The following is a 25,875-nucleotide window of genomic DNA, read 5'->3' on the forward strand; positions in this document are numbered from 1 at the left end:
ACACCCTATTGTCATACACTTTACCAACACTAATTTTTGAGTATTTTTTACCCACCCGCTTCTCTCTGTTCCAGTCATATATTTTTTTAGCACCCCCGCCCCCCCCTCCTTCCACCTTCTCCCCCAGTTATATAATTCCTTCCCTCTTCCCCCCACTGATTCTAGAATTTTAATACCCCTAATTCATTTACTTGACCCACAATGACTTTCGTGTTTGTTTACTCGCCCAACCACTTGGGCTGGACGGTAGAGCGATGGTCTCAATTCATGCAGGCCGGCGTTCAATCCCCGACCGTTTAAATGATTGGGCATTATTTATCCAACCAAACCCCCCAATCCAATCCCAAATCCTTATCCTGACCTAGTTCCCTTCCCTACCCATCCCCTATTCTTCTTCCAGTTTTACACTTAACTCCTTTCTTCCCCCCCTCCCCCTTCATCCCCTCTTTTTTCCAAGTAAGACACTCTCCTTTACCCCCCTCTCCTGCTTCGTAGATTTTCCTCTATATTTCTCCGCTATTTCTACCACATTGACAACCGTCTCACTGTTCCACATAATTTATTCCATATGCACAAACCTCATTATCCTGTTCCATCGACCTGTCAACATCTTCCACGCGTACTGTCCACTTTTTTTTTCTTCACATTACCATATAGTCCTCAGGTCTTTTCCTCATCTTTTTCATCATTTCTACAGCCCTTTCACCTTTTGCAAATATTCCTTTTATATTTTCCACAACCTCTCCACCTTCCCTGCACCTCTTTCCACCTTCCTATCGCCTTTCTTCTTCGTAGTCAACTTGCATGATTTTCCAATTTTTTTATATGATCTTTACTTCCTTCCCACAGCTTTTTTATTAAGGCTTTCCTCCTTACCCACACCCTTTTATGCAACTTTGCCTCCCTTCCCACACCCTACGACCTTTCCTCCTTACCCACACCCTTTTATGCAACTTTGCCTCCCTTCCCACACCCTACGACCTTTCCTCCTCCCACACACATCCTTTTATACGGCCTTTCCACCCTTCCTACAGCCTTTCCACCGTAAGTTGGGCCATTATCATGTGTGAGATGTAATGCGACACGGTAAGCATAACTCCTGAAGTGTTTATAGCTGAAGTTTTTGTTTATGTCTAAGTCTCTATTGTTGCTTGTCACGATAGATGGTTACTGTTGTTGTGTGTGTGTGTGTGTATACTGGTTGTGCTTGCGGGGGTTGAGCTCTGGCTCTTTGGTCCCGCCTCTCAACTGTCAATCTACTGGTGTGCAGATTCTTGACCCTACTGGGCTCTATCATATCTACATTTGAAACTGTGTATGGAGTCAGCCTCCACCACATCACTGCCTAATGCATTCCATCTGTTATCTATTCTGACACTGAAAACGTTCGTTCTAATGTCTCTGTGGCTCATTTGGGTACTCAGCTTCTACCTGTGTCCCCTTGTTCGTGTACCACCCCGTGTTAAATAATCCAACCTTATCTACTCTGTCAATTTCCCTGATGTTTTTGTATGTGGTGATCATGTCTCCTCGGGCTCTTCTGTTTTCCAGTGACGTGAGGAGTAGTTCACGCAGCCTTTCCTCATAATTCAGGCCTTTTAGCTCTGGGACTAGCTTAGTGGCATACCTCTGAACTTTTTCCAACTTCGTCTTGTGCTTTACAAGATACGAGCTCCATGCTGGGGCCGCATACTCTAGGATTGGTCTTATATTTATGGTTTCAAGGTTCTGAAAGATTCCTTACACTGGTTTCTGAAGGCAGTTCTGTGTGTGTGTGTGTGTGTGTGTGTGTGTGTGTGTGTGTGTGTGTGTGTGTGTGTGTGTGTGTGTGTGCGTGTGCGTGTGTGTGTGACGGGTGTTTGTGTGTTACGAAGTCTGTGAAGATATTTTGGCCTAATTTTTTATCGCTTTTGTGTGTATATGTATGGACGGTGTGGGTGTTTGTATGAGTGTATGCGTCTTTATGTATGTGTGTTCTTGCTTTCATATATGTATACTTACACACATACATAATACATACATAACATTCATGACTGAATCCATATGTACATTTGTCTATAAATTCAATTCTTACAATCTTACATGTATGCACACACATATATATATATTAAACGACCTAATTACTAAATGATCCTAATAAATGGCATCATTAAAATTAATCATTAACCCGCTTCCTAATTAAATCACCTTCGAATTAAACCATCTCATTAAAGGAACTTAAGGGGGACATTTTTATGTCCGGGGTTACCTTAATCTAACCTCCTTCCTTATAACTCTTGCCTTTTCCTTTGCGTCTCCTTCTTCTCTACTTCCTTCATCTCTCCTTCAGTCTCCTCTCTACTTCCTTCATCTCTCCTTCAGTCTCCTCTCTACATCCCTCTTCTCTTCCTCCCTTCCTCTACTCATGCCACTTCTCACTCAACTACCTGCTTGTTTCCCCTCTAACAAATCCTCCACCTCTCCTCCTCATCAACTTCTCTTCATCAACTTCTCCTCGTCATCTACTAATCCTTCTCCTTCTTCTTTTCGTCCTCTTCTCTTTTTCTGTTACCTATTTTCCTATTAGTACCTACCTTTCTGATTTCTCATGGAAAAACAACTCTTTCTGCTCCCTTATGGTTCCTCCTCCCTTTTCTCCTCTTCCGCTACCTTCTTTTCCTCCTCCTGCCCCTCCTCCTCTTCCTTATCTCTCTTATCTTCCTCCTGTCCTTCCTACAGGTGCTGGCGGGAACTTAACGTCTCTTCCTGCCTCGTATTCAATCTGATCAGTGACCGCGTGGAGAAGGAGGAGTTGGAACAATGGGAGAGAAGAAGAGGGAGTTAAGTTATTGGGAGGGAAGAGGGGAAGGAATATAGCAAGAGGCGGAGAGAGGAGGGAAGTGGGCCATTTACCAAGAGGGTTACTCTGGCTCCTTTAATGTGAGGGCCGTAGATGTGGTATTACTGAGTTTCCTCTCTCTCTCTCTCTCTCTCTCTCTCTCTCTCTCTCTCTCTCTCTCTCTCTCTCTCTCTCTCTCTCTCTCTCTCTCTCTCTCTCTCTCTCTCTCTCGCACATTATTGAACTTAATGGTGAAAGTAAGTTTTTACTATGAAATCTCTTCTTCCTCCCCCCCCCCCTCTTTTCTTCCTACCCACCTGTTCTCCTCCTTCTCTATTCCTCTCCTCTCTTCCAACTCTCCCCTTCCCTCTTCCAACCCTCCCCTTCCTTCTCTTCCTTTCAATCTTTTCCACGTTACCATATAATCCAGATTCAAGAGGCCAATTTTCCTCTTAGAGGAAAATTTCCTCTCTGTCGTAAGCAAAACACAAATTCTCCTCCACAGCATCAATACAAAACCTAGTATTTGCGTTCCTGTAACACTGAAACTTGAGTTCTGTGTCCCAGTCATGTTCTCGTGAACGCTTAGTGAATTCGGATTTATCTTCACACACAGAGATCACACTAACATGATGCATCAAATGAACAAATCCACAAGGGTTTGTGGATTAAGTCGATTAAGGCAGTGTCTGGGATGCTCCCGGACGCAGGTTCGAATCCTCGTCACGGCCCTTGTGGATTTGTTCGGATTTATCTTGGTAACTAGGCGAGAAAAATATTTTGTTTATTTAGTTCTAGTGCAACAATTATTATTATTATTATTATTATTATTATTAAAAAATTGCAGTGAATTATATTTTAATTATTAATATTATTTTATTTGTGATATTTTTAGTGTTACCGTTGTATTAATGGTGGTAATAGAGGCGTTTATCTTTATTGTATTTTGTTAGGTGTAAGTCATACATTTACAAGAGGTTTGGATGGAAGAATTGGCCCCGTCATGCAAGTCGACCTGTTGCCGGAACGAGGCCCGTAATTTGACTGGTGATAAGGGTCGAAATTATTCCGTTCGTGCATAGGAAACATTAGACTGCAAGCCTCTTGTAGCACCGTGTGTGTGTGGTGGCTTGTTCTAATGGTATGTATTTGTTTTTTAAAAAATATTCAGTTTGTTGACTTTGTAAAGGATAATATTTTGTGACCGTTGGAAAAAGTATTCATTTTTTTGCGGACTTTGTAAAAGTGTTCGTTTTCTGGACTTTTGTAAAATTATTTCATGTTTTTTACCACCCCCAACAACAACGGTTACTTTCTCAACAACAACACCCCCACTGGAACCACCACCACAATTTATTACCACCTCAACCACCACCACCTCCTCAATACCCACCATCTAAACAACTACTACCACCTCAACCACCACCCCAACTTCAGCGGCCCTACCTCCTCAACAACCACCACGACGTCAACAACCACCACCACCTCGACAACAATAACAATAACAATCACTTGAACAACTAACTCTCCCCCCTTCCCCCCCCCCTCCCAAGCCTGAACAACAACTACCATCACCTCCTCAACAGCAACCACAACCACCTTAACAACAACAACAACAACAACAACAAGTACCACCTCAACCACCACCACAACAACAACAATCCCATCCTCAACCACCAGCTCTACATCACGTAAAAAAATTACATTTTCTCTATTATTTTGCTGAAAGAATGCATTGTGAACACATTTATAGTAGAGTAATATGCAGTATTCTGTAATGCAATTTACCAAAATGCAGATTAGCTTATGAAAATTTTATGTACACATTCAGGGATATATATACACAATGATGTGTACGTGCTTTTCGGTGGGGTACTCACTGAGTTTACTCTAATCCCTATGTTCAGGACTAAAGTATTCTTTTTGGTTGGTTAGTCAGCATTTGAGGTGGCCTAAATAATTACACTCCAGAGGTTGATTGGTTTACATAAATTGTATACTTACCGTGAGGTATACGCAGCTTCCGGGTTTATATATGGTGAGAGCTAACTTTAGTCTTGAATTATGTTCAGAAGAAAAAGTGGAGTGACCTGGATGAGAGGTGTATTAGGTGTTTACAAGTAGGTAAGAAAGAAGACTTGTAACACTACACTACACTGTAGTGCTCCAGGACGCAGGTTCGAATCCTCGTCACGGCCCTTGTGGATTTGTTCAAGAAGACTTGTAGATTGGAAGTTATTGCATTAGACGGAAGACGGGTGGAAAGGTGGTGCCCAAGATCTGAAGCTCGTTCCGGTAAGCTCAAACAGGGGGAGTTCATAGCCTCACCCAGCCATCATTCCCACTGCCTCATCCATATTCCTACACACTCATTCTAACCACACTTAGGCTAATTACCCCCATCTACACCCCCCCCCCTCATACCCCCTACTCAAACCTCTGCTGACATACCAACACCACTCCAAAACACCCCCATCCACACCTCATCCACACCCCCACCAACACCCCACCGAAAAACCAAACACAAGCACCAACACCATTACCCAAACAACCCAATTCACCTCATCACCATTAAACGCCCTCCAACTCAACCCTCCCCCCCTCCCCCCTCCCCCACAACCTTCCCTACCTCAGCTCCCTTCCTCTTTCCCTACCTCCCTCTGTTTGTACATTATTAAGGCATTGCCCTTGTTGTTGCAGTCCTTGTTGCTGTTGCCATTGTCCTCTTCATTTTCATTTTATTTTGCTAAACCCATCATTTACGTTTTTTCTAATTTTAATACAAAATTATAAATATCTGGGAGGTATTTACACTAATTAATTATCACACGAAGGTGATTGGTTTCTTACACAGGTGTTCATAAAGTGTGTCTTCGGTATCAGACCATAAGCTCATAGAAAAATTTTCCCGAATAATTATTACCTGTGGAACAAATACTGACGAGTGGTTGATTCTGTCTGCGAGTTAATTACCGTTGGGGGGAATTATCTTGTGCATATTTCTTTCGTATAATCAATCTATCGCTGATGTAATATGAATGAGGAAATGTTGAAGCTGTTAAGGGGGATTTTACCTCCGGTCCTGAATTTTTGGGATTTCATTGTGGATGTAATATGTAAAAGAACAACATTATTCATGGAATTATGAAGAATTGAGGTCAGGTGATTATGAGGAGGAAGAGTCAAGTCTGTATGACTTTATAAAGCACTTGGAAGGAAATGAATACAGCAGCAGGAATATGAGAACAAGGAGCTGGGATATGAGGACATGGAGCTGGGATATGAGGACAAGGAGCTGGGTCATGAGGGCAAGGAGCTGGGATATGATGACAAGGAGCTAGGTCATGAGGGCAAGGAGCTGGGATATGATGACAAGGAGCTGGGATATGAGGACATGGAGCTGAGATATGAGGACAAGGAGCTGGGATGTGAGGACAAGGAACTGTGATATGAGAACAAAAACTTTGGGGTTTGAGGACAACTGATCTCAAATAGGAAAAAATCGGGTATCGATCCCCGGTAAGCAAGATTCGAAGAGCCTTAACTCCACCGACGAGCCCAAGTAGAGGATAATTCTCAGTTTGATAAAATTAAGGTTAAGAATATATTGTCTGAGATTAATTTCATTAAGAAAATAATTTGTGTAATATAATTACTTCAGCATAATTTGCCATCAATCATTATGGTCTTAGTTGGCGTGGCAACAAAGAGATTATCTTAAATATTATATGATAACTTTCCCCCTCCACCCCCCCCCCCCTTTCCGGATGACGTAATTCTCAGAGGAGGTAATTCTGTAAGGGTGTATAATTTAGGAGTCATTAATTATCCCGATGGCGTAATTACTACAAGGGAACCATACACCCTTGATTTAACCCCCACCGGAGAGGAAACGCAGGATCTCAACCAATTAACAGATTCTGTAATCCCTATCTGTCAGTCACTCCTGCAGCTTCCAGTCACGACAACGTTCGTCTTGAAATATATACACATGGAAATATTCTTGCAAATCTATTACCATTAACTTCTGATCTAATCTAATTTTCGTTTTCTTTTCGACTAGGCGAGGGGTGTCTTATCCAAATGCTAAGACGCAGGCGTTTTCTAATGATGCCGGAGCGGAATTGCGTTTCGGTCCCTAATTGCGATCGAGGAAATACGGCAGAAAGGAGAATTGGTGAGACGGGAGGTGTGGAAAGTGGAAGCGAAGACAGATTCGTGACTGGTAGAGAGAAGGGGGGGGGGGAGAGAGAGAGAGAGAGAGAGACGAATGGTATAAGAAACACAACAACGCAGAAAAGTAGAAAGACATTCAGAAAAATAGGCAGAAAGACAGAAATAATAACATAGTAAAACAAACATACAGAGAGAAAGACAGTTAAGCAAAGACAAAAACAGGCAAAGAAAAAAGTCACCCCAAGGTGCAAGTAGAGACAATTACCCATAAAGTTAACTAGTAACTAACATTAACCTTTAACTACACAATTACATCATACCCTCATCTTACGCAATTTCAGGAGCAAAGATTAACGCAGTGTGTAAGATCTTAATTCTGGTTTTAGCTCCCTCTTTTTCTCTGCTGGTATTCCATGTTTAGAAGAAGTGTTTAATGTCCTTGGGAATGACTCACTCACTCAGTTGCTGAATAGCTCACTGACTTGCCTCACTCAGGTGCTGACTCCTGTACCTGGCTCATTACTTGGCCCTCATAAGAATGTAAGAAGCAGGAAACAACATAGGATGGCCTGTGGGTCAAGTGGGACCCATCCTTATCCAACCTCCGCTTCTCCAAGTATCTTTCGCCACAAATTTTAAAGTAAGGTATACCTTTGTCGCAGTGATGTTGGCCAGCAACATATTCAATTCAATTCGGCTCGTACCTTGTTGCCAAACTATTACTTCCCCATAGCCTTCTTGACTCACAACTTCTTACCTGATCTGAGAGTTCAAAGACTTCGCTGACATTTCCCATGTCGTTTCCACTTATCCACTTGAAGATTTCAATCATTCGTCAGGAAGTGTTTCGCAGCTACAGGTAATGCCGGGCAGGCTTTCTTAACCTCTCTATAGAGACCAGTTTAATAATTTTACAATATATTTCCTCTAACTGGGGCCTCATCAGGGCCCTAATTATATCTGGGGAGATTAGATATAATTCGCGGACGAGGTTTGTGTATTTCTTGCCGATGATTTCGATATAATCCCAAGCATTCAATTTTTCTCCTATAGTGTAGCAACTTAGGATCCAAAACAGACTCCTAGGATCCATCAATAGTGGCATTTCTCCACACGGCCTCACTCCATTGATGCTAACTCTCTGCTTCAACCAGCGTCTCTTTCTTCAACAAGACTGATTCATTTAGGAGTATTCCCTCTAATGCTGTAAGCATCAATCATTCTGACTAATCTCTCGTGGGGTTCAGTGTCAAATGCCCTACTCAGGTCAAGATAAGCAACATAAATGTCGACTACATTTATGTAGTCGTCAAGTTGTAGTTGACCATTCTTAAGTCATCGACTTGAGAATGGTCCAGGACGGACCGAAACGTCGTCGTCCCTTCAACTTCTAGTGTGTGGTCTGGTCAACATACTTCAGCCACGTTATTGTGACTCCTCGCCTGCAACATAAATGTCATTACTGTCGACTACCTCTAATGCACATAAGTAGAAGATAGCAGATTTGGGGAAGGAATATAGCAAGTCGTCCAAACAGTCGAGTCGTAGTCAAACAGTCGTCCTTGCAAGGAAGCTTTTTGGGAGTGAAGCAAGGTGTTTTCTTATTCAATTTTCTGTTAAAGTCCCAAGTAACATTCCTTCCTGTCGATGCAAGGCTAAACTGTTGCTAGTTCGCAACAAGTAATCTGTTTCCCCTTCTTGAATATCGGGACTACGTTGGCCACCCTCAAGGCAGCAGGTAGTATTAATGTGTAAATTTATTTAATGAATATGTTTATTAGTGGGTAACCGAGTTCCTCTCTGAACTCTTTCAATACTCGGCTAAACACCTAATTTGCACCAAACTAAGTTCTTTAAAGTTCACAATGGAATCCGAAGAATATATTTCTCTGCAATTTTTTATTATGATTTAATCATCTAAACATTATTGTAACATTTTTTACAGAAATTAACTAGTGTAAGATAATACGTACATTTCAGTTCATACATAAGGGATAGTACCCAAACTTAAGATACACTACAACATTTATTAACAAAGTTTTAAACATTGATTGAAACGCTTTCTTCGGCTGGAAAACATGAATGAACACAATAACACAGCAGCCGTGCCATTTCGCGAGAACTTTATTGAAATTCCTGTTCTCCTGGAAATTTTTAATATCTGTGTAATATTGAATATTCTTTATATCACCATATATCCATTTAGGAATATATACCTGGAAATTATAATTGAGTATGCGTACGTGTGTGTGTGTGTGTGTGTGTGTGTGTGTGTGTGTGTGTGTGCGTGTGTGTGTGTGTGTGTGTGTGTGTGTGTGTGTGTGTGTGTGTGTGTGTGTGTGTGTGTGTGTGTGTGTGTGTGTCTGCGTGTGTGTGAAGAGCGCAAACACCAAAGAATATGCGGAGCAAATATACGTTATCATAACATATCTGTTTTTATTGAGCATTTGGGACATTCTTAGAGGATATAAGTCATTTCATACGTATGATAGTTACCTAATGGGTCGTTTGTTTCTCAAAACCTGCGTATCCTAACGTAACTCACATGATAGATAAGAAAACTTTAAATCAAAATAAATAAAGAATTAACGATATTATTAATACGAATAAAATAAATAACAATAATAACAATGATTATAACAATCAGAAATAAAATATATAATTAATAAAAAAATGCGATATTAAATTTCAACAATATAATAAGTTTTGCGATACTAACTAAATGTAAGAATTAAAATTGTATGAGCTTCAAAACATCAACGAAACTCAATAAAGATCAACGAGTAATAACAACAACATCAAATATCAACAAAGAACATCAATAAGCAGCATCAACAAGCACCAATAACACAAGAACAAAAAAAACATCAACAAAAACCCAACTTGACATCCACTACACACATTATATCAACTCTAATAAAGCCCTTCCATAAATCCGGTAAAATTAGCACACGCCAAAAGGAACCAGTTACCGGTTCGCAAAATATTTCACGGCAAGGATGAAAACTGTGAAAGCTTCCATTTTCATGCAAATCCGCCATTTTTTCCTCTAGTTTCCCCTCGTTTTGGTATATGTGGATGGGATTTGGAAATATACATTTATTTATATGTCCCATCTCATCTCCCACCCTGCCACCCTGGCCCACCTGCCTTTAGCAAAGGGTGGATTTGCCCTTAGCAAAGGGTCGGACTGGGTGGGCCCCGTGGCCCACCCAGTCCGACTCACTTGCCTATGCTCTAAAAAAATTTTATTTCGTATTTAAAGTGGGGATTAATCTCTTAATGCTGCCTGAACGTGCTGTAAGAGGCAGTTGGGCCGACTCCTTTTGTAGGGGGAAGGGAGAGAGGGAGACTAACTGCTGCTGTAGAAGGAAGGTGGGCCAGCTGCTGCTGTAGGAGGGAGGGAAGTGGGTCTGCTGCTGCTGCTGCTTACATTCCTGCTGTTGTAAGAAGGTTTACCCCAACTACTCCTCCAGAAGAAGGAAGATGGATCAACAGTTACTGTAGGAGGGAGGGGGGTCAGGTCTACAGCTGTTGTGGAAGCTTGGGTTGCTCTTGTTTAAGAGAGAACACTAGCCTTTTCTTCCAACATTGACATCGGACACCAGCCCCTCACTGCCAACATCGATCCTGAACAACTCCACGCTCTGCCAACTCTGCCACAGTGCCAGAACGCTCCGTCAGCATTATACCAACACGTAATACAACTGCCAACATCATTATTACGTGTAAGTGCCTGTTTTCTAACCAATAATTACATAATTACAAGTCTGAATTTTGGGTTGCGCTATAATTACTGTCTGATCCCCTTGTGTGTAATTGTATGATTTTGTTTTATCTTGAAAAATTCATAATTTTCTATGCGAAGTTCTCTCTCACTATGTATGTTTGTATGTATGTCTGTATATATATATATATATATATATATATATATATATATATATATATATATATATATATATATACATATATATATATATACATATATATATATCCAGTTGAATGAACGTAAATGCTTCTTAGTTCTCGTACAAATAAATGGCTTTAATATGTAAATGAAAGCAGAGATAATTTAATTAAAGGTAAATGACTATACGACGGTAGAAAAAATCTTAAAGGGAATTGGTAATGATGCATCCTGAACTCATCTATTCTCGGCTATTTTTGTAAACGATTGGGGATTGTATTCGTGGGAAAACATGTTATAAATTGCAACATTTATGTAGTAAGGGATTGCCCTATTCTAGACTGATATCTATAGCCAGTATCTCTGATTGTACGTATGTTTTAGAAGAGTGAGTGGAGTCTAGAGAACTAATAGTTAGTTCCAGAGAACTAATAATTAGATCCTGCACTAATTATACCATGGTCGCTGTATACCAGAGCTGAAGGGGGTGGTCTTGGTCTCGGAGTGATTGCAACTCCTTGTTTTGGAAGGAGAAGGAGTAACTGAAGGGAGATGAAGTAGGAGAGAAAGTAGACTTTAGAGGGCGAGGAGATGGAGATAAGAGTCTGGTGAGATCAAAAAAACAATACGGAGGAGCGGAAAGAAATAGTGAGTGTGTCCAGGTTACGTTGTCTAATCTGAAACTCACTACTGTGTTTCCACCACCGCCGCCACGATAGCCGCCACCGCCACCACGATAGCCGCCACCGCCACCACGATAGCCGCCACCGCCACCACCTGCTCCATGATACTCCAGGCGACTTGTGACACAGTGCCGTTTCAACAGACTCGAGAGCCTCTCTGTCGAAACCTACCAGTTGTGAGTCACGAAACGCCTTTACAACATACTCCACCTAACTTGTTCCTGAGATATCAGATAACATTCTCTCTCTCTCTCTCTCTCTCTCTCTCTCTCTCTCTCTCTCTCTCTCTCTCTCTCTCTCTCTCTCTCTCTCTCTCTCTCTCTCTCTCTCTCTCTCTCTTTCTCTCTCCCCTCAATATACGGGTGAGTTTACTTTTAGGTATATCAGTGTCAACAGTTCTCCAGCCCTGATGGGTCATGTGCTGACAAGACATCTCCCCAGGCTTGACGAGAAAGTAGGAATGGATGGTGGGTAGGGGATGAGTGTGCATGCAGAGTGGATAGACGGATGGAAAGGAGATCAGATGGATAGTAGGAGGAGAGAGTAGATGGGGAAGAGCGGATTGAGTGTCGGGAGAGTGAAAATGAAAGAGAAAAGTGGAGGATAATGAGAGACAAGTGGGAAAAGTGAGAGGTGAGGCAGAACGATGATGAGGAGAATATGAAAAGGGGGCTTCCTTTTATCGCGATAAACAGGGTTTCAGGTTTTCTTTACCTGAGAAGGGAACACACAAAAGCTTGTCCTGGGAGCGGAAATAACAGCTGGCCGAGTATATTCGCCGGTCTCGTGAGGGTGGTGAAGTTCAAGACGAGTGACGTACATTATTCTGAGCTCTTTGTAGTGGGGATAAACACACACACACACACACACACACACACACACACACACACACACACACACACACACACACACACACACACACACACACACACACACACACACGTAACGAACACGCACAATTAAACTCGTTAGCCAGAGCAGCGAGACAACTGTCACTCACCACATGCATAAGTTCATGCAAATTCCCCCACATGGAGGCACCAGCCTGCAGGTGACGTGAGTGAGCCGGCGAGGCGGAGGTCGTGGGAGGAAGGAAGGAAGGAAGGAAGGAAGGAAGGAAGGAAGGAAGGAAGGAAGGAAGGAAGGAAGGAAGGAAGGAAGGAAGGCTCTTCATCTACTTCCTTGCTGAATTAAAACACAAATATTCATTACGGCTCTCTGTGAGTCTTGTCAAAACATAATTTACTTTGCCCTTATGAAAAAATATAAAGAATAGGGTATTTATATATATTTATCTACGATTAGTAGTTGTGGTAGTAGTTATAGTCGAGGGAATAGTTGTAGTAGTAGTAGATATATGTGTAGAACTTGCAATAGAAGTAATACCAGAAGTAGTAGCAATTGTAGTGGAAGTTTCAGTAATAGTAGAAGTGGTAGTAGCAGTAGTAGTAATAGGATCATAGCCAGCAGTAGTATTAACACACACACACATGCACAGGAAACCAAGACAACTAATATACACAGTCCCTTCACCTCCCCTTCCAATACAGCTTCCTACTTACAATCCCAGCCCATTTGCACTTAATATCCGTATACTGGCCAGATAAGCACTGCATCGTGTACAAGCTTACTGCAGCTTGTAATTACCTCTGAGCTCTCTTCTCAGCTGATAGTACTCTCCCGGGTGTAGCTTGGGGCTCAGTCTCTGTACATAACTGTACTCTTAGATTATCAAGTATTTAGGGCTCCCGGAGGTACAAGGTACGTTTCTCAGCGATGTGATTGACTAGTATCGTTACCCTCCTGGTCATTGACTGGGGTACCCGGCGGTTCCCGGGTCCACCAGGTATCGTTACACTGAAACAAAAACAAACAGGAAAATTATGGGAAATAATAAAGAGGGGGACATATGCAGCATCGTAAAGTTTGTCAACACATCCTTTCTCTGCCCGTGGCTATGTCTTTCTCTCTGTCTCTTTGTCTCTCTGTCTCTGTCTCTAGGGTTGATTACTTTCATAAATTAACAGCCACAGCTCAGTCAAAGCTAGAGAAGATCTCTGGACATGGATCAAATTATTGGGAACGTTTACAATTTATACATTTATATTCCCTTGATCACAGACTGAATGAGAATATAATAACTCACACTTGGAAAATATTAGAGGGACTGGTTCCAAATCCAACCCGTCCTCCTAAAATTACGTCTAAAAATGGCCGGTTGTTCGTATGGCCAAAAATGAACGTAATTTGAAATGAAATCGGCTCACGAATGTGACGTACTGTCCCGTTTTTTGTATTGAGTCCTCCGGCTTACTCGGTTAGGTTCGGAGAGGAAACTTTCAATTAACGGTTTTCATGATGGTTTGAAACCTTAGGAGAACTTCCTGCCCTCTTAACCTACCAGAGGACCCTCAACTTGCTGTTTTGGAAAACAAAAAAATCCCAAATTTATTTCCAATTATTTTTCATTTTAAAATTACGTCTATTTTTGACCATACGAGCAAACGTCCAAATTCAGACGTAATTTGTAAGAGCACAGGATGTAAGACCAGAAAAAACATCACATGAGACCAAGAGGCATGGCAGGAAGTGCAAAATGTCCCCTTTGAAAACTTGAGATGCAATAGGTACATTGAAAGCGAAGGGCCCCAGATTTTTCAACACACTCCCTCTAAGCATAAGGGGCATAACTAACATACCTTTCAGGGGTGTTCAAAAGAGAATTTAATAAACACCTCCAAAGAAGATCTGATCACTTGTACTGTGATTCATACGCCAGACTAGGAGGAGCGGCGTCTAACAGCCTGGTTGACCTGACAAGCAACTAGGAGGCCGCGAAGAAATTCCTTTATGGAACCTACAACAGGTAAACGTAAGAGGTAGGCAGGTTGGGTAGGTTTAGTTAGGGCTTTCCTGGGTTGTATTTCTAAGTATCTATTCAGGACAAAAGACAGAGTGTTATAATACCGTGGCCAGACATATAGTGTCCATATACATATATTTGGCGCATGAGGTATATGGTTCGTTCTTAAACATGACAACTTTACTTACAGGACAGGCTGAGAGAGGTGGAGTCCGTTCCTCGGCTTTCATGTCTCTACACACACACACACACACACACACACACACACACACACACACACACACACACACTGTAAATCACTCTAGAGCTCGAGTATTACAGTCAGTAATAAAAACAAAATATCGTCAAAACATTTTTGCGAAACACATTAACATATGCAAAAGAGGACGTAGTACAATATTACAGACCTGGTGTTAAAGTGAATGAAAAACCCCACTTGTTCTCAGCCGCTCTGTACGCCCACAGTGATGGACTCCTCTTTATGATCTGTACTTATAAAGAAGAGAGAGAGAGAGAGAGAGAGAAAGAGGGAGAAAAAGAGAGAGAGAGAACGTGTGTGTGAGAGAGAGAGAGAAAGAAATCCAGAGATATGAAAATGTGATCAATAAAAACAGAGACGGAAAGATATACAAAATGATTAGAACAAGAAAATACAGACATAATGTCAGGGGATAAAGAAAGACTTCCAGAAGTACAGGGATAGAGAAGCTATAGAAATACATGTACAGGTAAGGATAAAAAGGGAAATAAGAAAAAGATTGGGACAAAGAGGGAAATACAGAAAGGCAGACATTGACAAAGAAAGAGATACAGAAATACAGACCAGGATCAAGAAAGAGATACAGAAAGACAGATAAAGCTAAAGAGCTTTACAAAACAAAACAGCAAACAAAACAATTTGTTTCTTTACATAAACAAAAAGCGGTATATAGAAAGAGATAAAGAGAAAGAAAAAGAGAAACAGACATACTGACAGGGATAAAGAACGAGATAAAGAAACACATAGTAAAGAGACAAATGAGCATTTTCACAACGCGTAGATAAAATTGAAGGTAAATTCTCCAGAAGGTTTAGTGTTGCTCTTTGAGGGCATAGCTTTATCTGGTGTACGGTGTTCTCTGTGTTCGCTGTCACTGTACGGTGTTCTCTGTGTTCACTGTCACTGTATAGTGTTCTCTGTGTTCACTGTACGGTGTTCACTGTCAGTATACGGTGTTCTCTGTGTTCACTGGCACTGTATAGTGTTCTCTGTGTTCACTGTACGGTGTTCACTGTCAGTATACGGTGTTCACTGTCACTGTATAGTGTTCTCTGTGTTCACTGTACGGTGTTCTCTGTGTTCAGTGTCACGGTACGGTGTTCTCTGTGTTCAGTGTCACTGTATAGTGTTCTCTGTGTTCACTGTACGGTGTTCTCTGTGTTCACTGTCACTGTACGGTGTTCTCTGTGTTCAGTGTCACTGTACGGTGTTCTCTGTGTTCAGTGTCACTGTATAGTGTTCTCTGTGTTCACTGTACGGTGTTCTCTGTGTTCACTGTCACTGTACGGTGTTCTCTGTGTTCAGTGTCACTGTATAGTGTTCTCTGTGTTCACTGTACGGTGTTCTCTGTGTTCACTGTCACTGTACGGTGTTCTCTGTGTTCACTGTCACTGTATAGTGTCCTCTGTGTTCACTGTACGGTGTTCTCTGTGTTCACTGTACGGTGTTCTCTGTGTTCAGTGTCACGGTACGATGTTCCTCCTCTTGTACGTGACTGTCGCTGCGAAATATATTTACTTTCTGCAAAATATATTCAAAACATATACTGTTAATGTTCTCTTGGTGTTTCCACGCTTGAGTTTGTGTTCTCTTGGTGTTCCGTTGTTAGAGTTGTGTTCTTTTGGTGTTCCGTTGTTAGAGGTGTGTTCTTTTGGTGTTCCGTTGTTAGAGTTCGTGTTATCTAGGTGTTCCGTTGTTATACTTGGTGTTATCTTGGTGTTCCGTTGTTAGAGTTCGTGTTATCTTGGTGTTCCGTTGTTAGAGTTCGTGTTATCTTGGTGTTCCGTTGTTAGAGTTCGTGTTATCTTGGTGTTCCGTTGTTAGAGTTCGTGTTATCTAGGTGTTCCGTTGTTTGAGTTTGTGTTTTCTAGGTGTTCCGTTGTTTGAGTTCGTGTTATCTTGGTGTTCCGTTGTTAGAGTTCGTGTTATCTAGGTGTTCCGTTGTTAGAGTTCGTGTTATCTTGGTGTTCCGTTGTTATACTTGGTGTTATCTTGGTGTTCCGTTGTTAGAGTTCGTGTTATCTTGGTGTTCCGTTGTTAGAGTTCGTGTTATCTTGGTGTTCCGTTGTTAGAGTTCGTGTTATCTTGGTGTTCCGTTGTTAGAGTTCGTGTTATCTTGGTGTTCCGTTGTTAGAGTTCGTGTTATCTTGGTGTTCCGTTGTTAGAGTTCGTGTTATCTTGGTGTTCCGTTGTTAGAGTTCGTGTTATCTAGGTGTTCCGTTGTTTGAGTTGGTGTTTTCTAGGTGTTCCGTTGTTTGAGTTGGTGTTTTCTAGGTGTTCCGTCGTTCCTGCTCGTGTGCTACTTCGCTTTGTCTGCCCGTACGTCAGGCATGTCGATATTTTAGGGAGATTATATTATTTGACCCCCCCACTGTCCGTGTTCTCTTAATTATCTGCTATTGGGCGTGATGCCTCTCGTCCTGCTGGTCTTATTGGGCACCTATTTTAGCTGATGCCTCCGCTGTTAGGAAGGGAATATGTTGTGTATGAGTGTAGATGTTAGCTGTCTGTCTGTCTGTCTGTCTGTCTCTCTCTCTCTCTCTCTCTCTCTCTCTCTCTCTCTCTCTCTCTCTCTCTCTCTCTCTCTCTCTCTCTCTCTCTCTCTCTCTCTCTCTCTCCCTCTCTCTCGGATGTGCGTTCTAGTGTTCCATCAGTTCCACTTTAATTTACCTGTCATTAATTTAATTGTATCATAATATGTGTGTGTGTTTGCAAATATTTTCTACAATTACATACGCTTGATTGTTTCATTCAACGATGGTTCTCATTAGTGAGAGATAGAATGGAAAGAGCAAAAGATGCCGAGAAAGATAAAGAAGCAGGAGAGTGAGAGAGACAGAGAGTGAAAGGCCTTGGAAATGTAGAGAAGGATGGAGAGAGAAAAAGGAGGATTTGGAGAAAGAAAGAGATTGTGTGGGATGCAGACTGCAGTTCACTGGGCTCTGTTCTGTATACTGTAAAAATGTACTATGCCAGATACACATGTTCACCATCATTCCTACCCACGAAGTGCACAATCGCTCTCACCCACGTACTGCACAATCGCTCTCACCCACGTACTGCACAATCGCTCTCACCCACGTACTGCACAATCGCTCTCACCCACGTACTGCACAATCGCTCTCACCCACGTACTGCACAATCGCTCTCACCCACGAACTGCACAATCGCTCTCACCCACGTACTGCACCACAATCGCTCTCACCCACGTACTGCACAATCGCTCTCACCCACGTACTGCACAATCGCTCTCACCCACGTACTGCACAATCCACCAACATCACCCAGACACTCCACCACCCTCACCCACACACTCCACCACCCTCACCCACACACTCCACCACCCTCACCCACACACTCCACCACCCTCACCCACACACTCCACCATCCAGTCACTCTGTAAACACTTCACACTCTCTCCACAAGACAAATATTTAAGATGTTCAAGTTACGTCCTATGATTTCCCCCGACCTCCTGCAATGCTGCCGCGGACAGCTGGTCAATACTGACAGGTGATTATTACAAAGGGGGTCGTTGCTGACAGGTAGTCGTTATAGGCTATCAATACAGCTTTTTTTTGCTGCTGATGTGGCATTGTTAGTGTTTTCAGTTTTGTGTGTGTGTGGGTGTGTGGTTGTGTATGTGTGCGTGTTTGAGTATGTGTGTATTCACCTAGTTGTATTCACCTAGTTGTGCTTGCGGGGGTTGAGCTCTGCTCTTTCGGCCCGCCTCTCAACTGTCAATTAATCAACTGTTACTAACCACTATTTTCTTTTTTGTATCTATTTATTTTTTTCATACACACACAGGAAGCAGCCCATAGCAGTTGTCTAACTACCAGGTACCTATTTACTGCCTAGGTAACAGAGGCATCAGGGTGAAGGAAACTCTGCCCATTTGTTTTTCCGCCAGCCCCGGGATCGAACCCCCGGTCCCTAGGTCCACGAGTCTAGTGCGCTGTCCACTCATCCACCTACCCACCCCTCCCCTTATGTATGTATGTGTGTGTGTGTGTGTTTGTACGCGCACGCGTGCATGTGTCTGAGTATATGTGTGCATGTTTCGCGCACAGTTGCGTAAAAATTATAACACAAATGAATGCTCGGAATTCAGTGAATTTTGATAGGAATTATGGTTCGCGGCAAGGGGTAAATGTTTACACTCTGCATGATGTATTATACACTTCCAACTGTATGGGTGTTGTCATGGAAACACCCCTAAAATTCCCAGTTGTGACTCGCTTCCAGGAACTTGATATTTTAATTGCATGAAAATTCCTTAATTTCAAATATGTCTTAAATACTCTTTTTCACATTTAAATAATTATCCTCTTTCTCTGTTTTAATGTTTTTCTTAAATTTTCCTCTTTTATTATTTATTGTTTAATATGTTTCTGAAAATTGTAGGTTAAATTTAAACAAGGGTTTATATATAAGATATCTACTATACATACAGTGGTTTCCAGACGGTCAGTATATTTTATATATATATATATATATATATATATATATATATATATATATATATATATATATATATATATATATATATATATATATATATATATATATATATATATATATATATATGTAATATCGTGTATACTTAATTCGTGAATCTGTCTCGAGTCCAAAGAAAACTATGCTATTCATGAGGAAATATAACTGATCACTTTTGATCACAGCATTGAAAGTCACGTATGAAGCTTTTCCTGGCCTATCTCTAGATAATATTGTGTCCACGGGGAATTAAACCCACATGGAAAATGCTGTGGGATATTTTTTCACTTCTCGACACCTATTTAACAGATTTATATTTATGACTTTTAAGGAAACTGTATTTTAATATGTATATTTAAATAGGCCCCTTACATTTATAGTCTCAGTATCATTTGATTTTGATCTATGTTCTATTTGATTCTATGAAATATGCCTAAGCTTCAATGCTAACAAAGATTCGTAATTTAGTTAAATAATGAAACACCTATAATTAACTCTAATATAAGGCATTTAGAATTAGATTCTTAATTTGAGCACCTAAACCTAAAATCTATTATTAGATTCTAATGGGAATACAGGTAATATTTAGATTCTAAATAAGAGCATTTGAGAATAGACTCTAAAAAAAACTCTAAAATTAAGGCGTCTGGAATTAGATTCTTAACTGGGGTACCTGAACTTAAAATCAATAATTAGATTCTAATGGGAACACAAGTAATATTTAGATTCTAAATCAGAACATCTGGGAATAGACTCTAAAGCAGGACAGCTGGAAATAGATTCTAAAGTAGAACACCTTGAAATAGACTAAAGCAGAACACCTTGTATTAAATGATCACACATTTCAACTCGACTCCCATTCCTGACACCTGGAGACGGTTCGAATCTCACCACGTCGACGCCTCAAGGGCTTCATCCGCCTTCATCCTAAATCCCAACAATTTCAATCTTTAACTCTGAACGTCTGGCTGACAAGACTAAGTCCCTGAAGTCTGAGCCCTGGCTATGTATCTGGGGTTGCAGCCCTTGCTGGCTATCTCCCTAAGGTTGCAGCCCTTGTTGGCTATCTCCCTAAGGTTGCAGCCCTTGTTGGCTATCTTCCTGATGCCTCAGTCCTTGCTGGCTATGCTCCGGACGTCACAGCCCTTGCTGGCTATGCTCCTGACGTCACAGCCCTTGCTGGCTATGCTCCTGACGTCACAGCCCTTGCTGGCTATGCTCCTGACGTCAAAGCCCTTGCTGGCTATGCTTCTGACGTCACAGCCCTTGCTGGCTATGCTCCTGACGTCAAAGCCCTTGCTGGCTATGCTCCTGACGTCACAGCCCTTGCTGGCTATGCTCCTGACGCCACAGCCCTTGCTGGCAATGCTCCTGACGTCAAAGTCCTTGCCGGCTATGCTCCGGACGTCACAGCCCTTGCTAGCTATGCTCCTGACGTCACAGCCCTTGCTGGCTATGCTCCTGACGTCACAGCCCTTGCTGGCTATGCTCCTGACGTCACAGCCCTTGCTAGCTATGCTCCGGACGTCACAGCCCTTGCTGGCTATGTCCCTAACGTCACAGCCCTTACTGGCTATGCTCCGGACGTCACAGCCCTTGCTGGCTATGTCCCTAACGTCACAGCCCTTGCTGACTATGTCCATGAATCCACTTTCCTTTCCTTTGCAGACTATGTTCCAAAAATCTAAGCCCTGACCTCCTCCCCCCATTCCAGTCTTCGAATTAATTTCTTGGGTAACCAATCGCTTGCAACAAGCCGCTGACAACGTAAAAAAAACTTTTAAAAATCTTTATCCTCCGCTGAGAGCATTTTGCAACATGAGAATGATAATCGGGTGAATATTTTAGGGATTTTTAGTTTGGATATTTTTATTGTCGTGCAAGAAGGAGTCTAACTACTGATAATAGTTATCATAGGAGTAGGAGTAATAATAGGAGTAATAATAATGATAACCGTTCGCGTAGTGATGACGTGAGGCAGGATTGTGATTGGCTGTTGGCCGTCTTGCTGAGTCCCCGGGGTTGTTATAGAGGGTTGTTACTCTGTGGTAGTCTCAGGGGTAGTTCCTGTGAGGCAGGGCTCAGGTAGGGGTGAGGTGAGGCAGGACTCAGGTAGGGGTGAGGTGAGGCAGGGCTCAGATGGTGGTGAGGTGAGGCAGGGCTCAGGTAGTGGTGAGGTGAGGCAGGGCTCAGGTAGGGGTGAGGTGAGGCAGGGCTCAGGTAGGGGTGAGGTGAGGCAGGGCGCAGGTAGGGGTGAGGTGAGGCAGGGCTCAGGTAGGGGTGAGGTGAGGCAGGACTCAGGTAGTGGTGAGGTGAGGCAGGACTCAGGTAGGGGTGAGGTGAGGCAGGGCTCAGGTAGGGGTGAGTTGAGGCAGGGCTCAGGTAGGGGTGAGGTGAGGCAGGAGGCAGGTAGGGGTGAGGTGAGGCAGGGCTCAGGTAGGGGTGAGGTGAGGCAGGGCTCAGGTAGGGGTGAGGTGAGGCAGGGCTCAGGTAGGGGTGAGGTGAGGCAGGGCTCAGGTAGGGGTGAGGTGAGGCAGGGCTCAGGTAGGGGTGAGGTGAGGCAGGGCTCAGGTAGGGGTGAGGTGAGGCAGGGTTCAGGTAGGGGTGAGGTGAGGCAGGGCTCAGGTAGGGGTGAGGTGAGGCAGGAGGCAGGTAGGGGTGAGGTGAGGCAGGGCTCAGGTATGGGTAGTCCCTGTGGTAATATCAATGGTATCAAAGTATCCAAAAAAGGAATGCTTTCCTGCTTCCATAGTGCAGTTAATTAGATATCTCACTATGTTGCAAAATGTCTCTCGTGTTAAATTGCAGTAGATATCTCTCTCAATGTTGCAAGATATATATCATAATATTGCAATATATATATATATATATATATAGCAATATAGCAGTATATATTTCTCGAAATGCTGCAGTGTATATCTTGATAAGTTGCAATATATATATATATATATATATATATATATATATATATATATATATATATATATGTGTGTGTGTGTGTGTGTGTGTGTGTGTGTGTGTGTGTGTGTGTGTGTGTGTGTGTGTATCATGAAAATAAACACGTGATTAAAAATGTAACAGTGTCAGACCACGGAGGAAAAATTGAAACAGGAATTTCCTTAAGTACTTTCGTATATTAATACTCCTTTGACTCCTTCTGAAGATGTATTAATATACGAAAGTACTTAAGGAAATTCCTGTTTCAATTTTCCTCCGTGGTCTGACACTGTCATATATATATATATATATATATATATATATATATATATATATATATATATATATATATATATATATATATATATATATATATATATATATATATATATCATCCAGCGCCTACTCTTTTTGTTATTAAAATAGGTAATGGAATATAATAATAATAATAATAATAATAATATTAATTAGTAATTATTTTTGTTAACTATATTACCGTTCATGTCTTATTATAATTATCAATGCTGCCGTGGTTGGTTGCGTGGAATGTTGTGGCGTTCATCAACTGTTAATAATTTGCAATATATTGCTAGAGTTATAAATAAATTCTTTCAATTGGTGTCGAGACTGAACTGCTTTAACACATCTCGTCACGATTATATGCACTAGATAAGTCGAGTGACGTTAATATGGGGCTAATAATATAAATAATATATTGAGGCTATGCAATAGGATCGAACTCGCACTTTTCGAACTCTCCAGGCTATAATGGGATGGAACTCGCTTCCCTTGACTCCATAGACTTATAATGGGATCGAATTTGCATCCATGGAGCCTCCCCCCCCCTCAGGCAAACGATTGGATGGAACTCGCATTCCTGGACTCTCCAGGCATATAATTGGATCGAACTCGTTTTTTTTTACACCACAGGCACAGGATAAATCACATTCTTGTGACATCATTGTATATGTGGATATTAGCTTATTACGTCACAGTCCCCGAGAATTATTGATGAGGAGAAAGAATAGTAGAGTGTGTAAGAGACCGGGACTCACCTGTGATTATCACCTGCCTTCTTAATTATCGTTCTTAGCTCCTCTATGAGTTAATTCACTCTGAAGATAATGTAGGTAATTCTCGCCAAAGGAGAGTACGTTCACTCTAACACTGTCACACACTTATTCTTGTACTTATATACCCAGGGGGGATTTACTCACAATTCCATTAAAATAAAAATAAAAAATCCAGTAATTATTTGGGCGGATTTGAGGAGTCTTCAAAGCCACCTTATATTTCGGTGCAATAATTTCTTCGCTCGCACTTATTTGGGGGCTTTAAGGCTGACAGCATCATATTTCGGGCTTCATATGGTAACTTGAGTTTCATATATGTGCATGGGAGCCTCTGCGAGGGGGAATACACGATGTATTTCAATAAATCTCTCGAGTGGTACTTGTTTTTCGAGAGGGAGAGAGAGAGAGGGAGGGAAGTGAACTGGCAAGCGAGCCGGCCGACACGTCTAGACCTCACGGTGGTCACGACACGACTGGGCTGCCTCCAGGTCTGGAACCCAACCCAAACCCCCCACCTCCTCTTCTCCTCCTTCCCCTCCTCCTCCTCCTCCTCCTTCTCTTCCTCCTCCTCCTCCTCCTCCTCGTCTTCCTCCTCATACTCATCCCTCAAAAGCACACCTCCTCACACCAAAGAGATACCTTGTGCTGGCATACTGCACATCCACGACTATCAACACCATGTTGATAGGTGGTGACCACCACCACCACAATCAGACACACCACCACCATCACCACCACCACCAAACACATCACAACCACCACCACCACCACCACCACCACCACCACAATCAGACACACCACCACCATCACCACCACCACCAAACACATCACAACCACCACCACCACCACCACCACAATCAGACACACCATCACCACCACCACCACCACCAAACACATCACAACCACCACCACCAAACACACCACAACCACCACCCTGAAATATACTTGTTAACTGCAACCAAAGAAATATAATGGAATATGCAGCAACAGCCGTCAATCCGCATCTCGCGAAGCACAAAATCATTATTGAAAAGAGTTAAACTACGATGATATGTTAAATAATATAAATAAAATAAACTTATACGAAATAGGAAACAGAGAGGATATGATCACTTCATTCGAGATACTGGATAAGCTGGATAAGATCAGACTCTTTAAATAGAGGGAAAGTAGGGCAAGAGGATGTAAGCTGAAACTAGAAACGAAAACGAGACGACGAAAAGGTTGGAAATACTCAAGTGACCAACGAGTGGAATGCACTGAAAGAATAAGTCGCAGAAGCCACCTCCATCCTCAACTTTAGGACGAGATTCGACAAGGGATTCAACTGACAGGAAAATAGACGCAACATATGCGACAAAGGACATAGATGAGGAGACAAACAACTATAGAACTCTATGCCCCATTGTAACTCTTAGGTGAGCACTGTTAGGTACACACATTAATTTATATCACCGCGTCCTGCTTTCTCCGCCACTAAGTATATTACCCCCCCTCTATTGCCCCACTTCCCCCCCTCCCCTTCCATCCCTCCCCTCTTCTTCCTCCCCTCCCTAATCTCTCTCCTCACTCCTCCCCTCCACTCTCTCCCCACCCTCTCCCTCTCTCCCTCCACTCTCTCCCCACCCTCTCTCTCTCCCCCCTCCACTCCCCCACACTAAACACCCCCACCCGCTCACATCACCCCCACCCCTCACATCACCCCCACCCATAAAACACGGCAAGCCATTACCTTATCACAAGATTAACCACGCCATCTTGACAGCCCCATAGCAAGGAGGAGCCAACCCTAAAAGCCATGTTGATCCATTATGAAGTAAATCAGTCCCATGATAAGCTCTTAGCTAGAGGGAGCCTTTTGCTTGATGCCGTGTAATGGCCATTAACATAGGATGGTAAAGTAATTATCTAGGAGAGTGCTAAGCTAGTATGACTCTACAGCCCTTGGCAAGGTTATGGGGACAGATTATTAGAACGGTGATCACCTACTTGGACCATCAGGGATCGAACAGCGACTCCGAAATAAGTTATTTCAAGACCAGCTACTTGTGCTGGTCGATACGACGACGGCTTGGCTTCTTGCAGGATCGGTGTTCGATTATTGTTGGTGAAAGTGGTTGGGCATCGTGTCTGAAGGCTACTTTCGTGTCTTAACTATAAGAATGTCCTCATATACCTTGCCAGCACTATTTTATCACACTAGCTAAGAGATTTCTCATCATAATTACACTTCCTTGGATTAAAACTTTCTCTCTGCTAAGTATATCCAGTTATAAGAAAATGTGCCGTCTCTTGAGAACCTTTTCAGAAGAACGAAACCATTCTCAAGAGTTTGCTTATCTCGTCGTTGATTCTTGTTGATATTAAGAAAAATGTAAGCATACACTAGGAAAATGAAACGAAAGGAAATACAGTCCTGCATCTCCTTGATAATGTGTTGAAACACGAAAACGTTTGGAAATTTTGGTTTCATTTTCGTAGTACATACTCTTAAGCGATCCACGTGGGGCTTTTCGTGAGTGAATATTCTGCACTAAGAAATGTATATATAAAGATATACCCGAAGCTCAAATGGTGAATGTCAGTCAGTGAAATACTTACAAATACTTACAAACACACACTTACACATCACTTCGGTCGGTTTGATGCTCACCACGAG

At 42.2% G+C, this 25,875-nt stretch overlaps 1 protein-coding gene across 1 annotated transcript in view; it reads right to left on the reverse strand.

Moving 5' to 3' along the window:
- LOC123750670 (zwei Ig domain protein zig-8-like) overlaps nucleotides 1-23,670 on the reverse strand; it is a 124,996-nt gene extending 101,326 nt beyond the window's left edge. The window contains exon 1 of the mRNA XM_069328496.1: nucleotides 23,199-23,670. The gene's annotated coding sequence lies outside the window, so the exon portion shown is untranslated. The remainder of the gene's footprint in view (nucleotides 1-23,198) is intronic.
- Nucleotides 23,671-25,875: the final 2,205 nt, after the last annotated feature.

This window comes from Procambarus clarkii, chromosome 2 (genome assembly GCF_040958095.1).
Source record: "Procambarus clarkii isolate CNS0578487 chromosome 2, FALCON_Pclarkii_2.0, whole genome shotgun sequence".
NCBI lineage: Eukaryota > Metazoa > Arthropoda > Malacostraca > Decapoda > Cambaridae > Procambarus > Procambarus clarkii.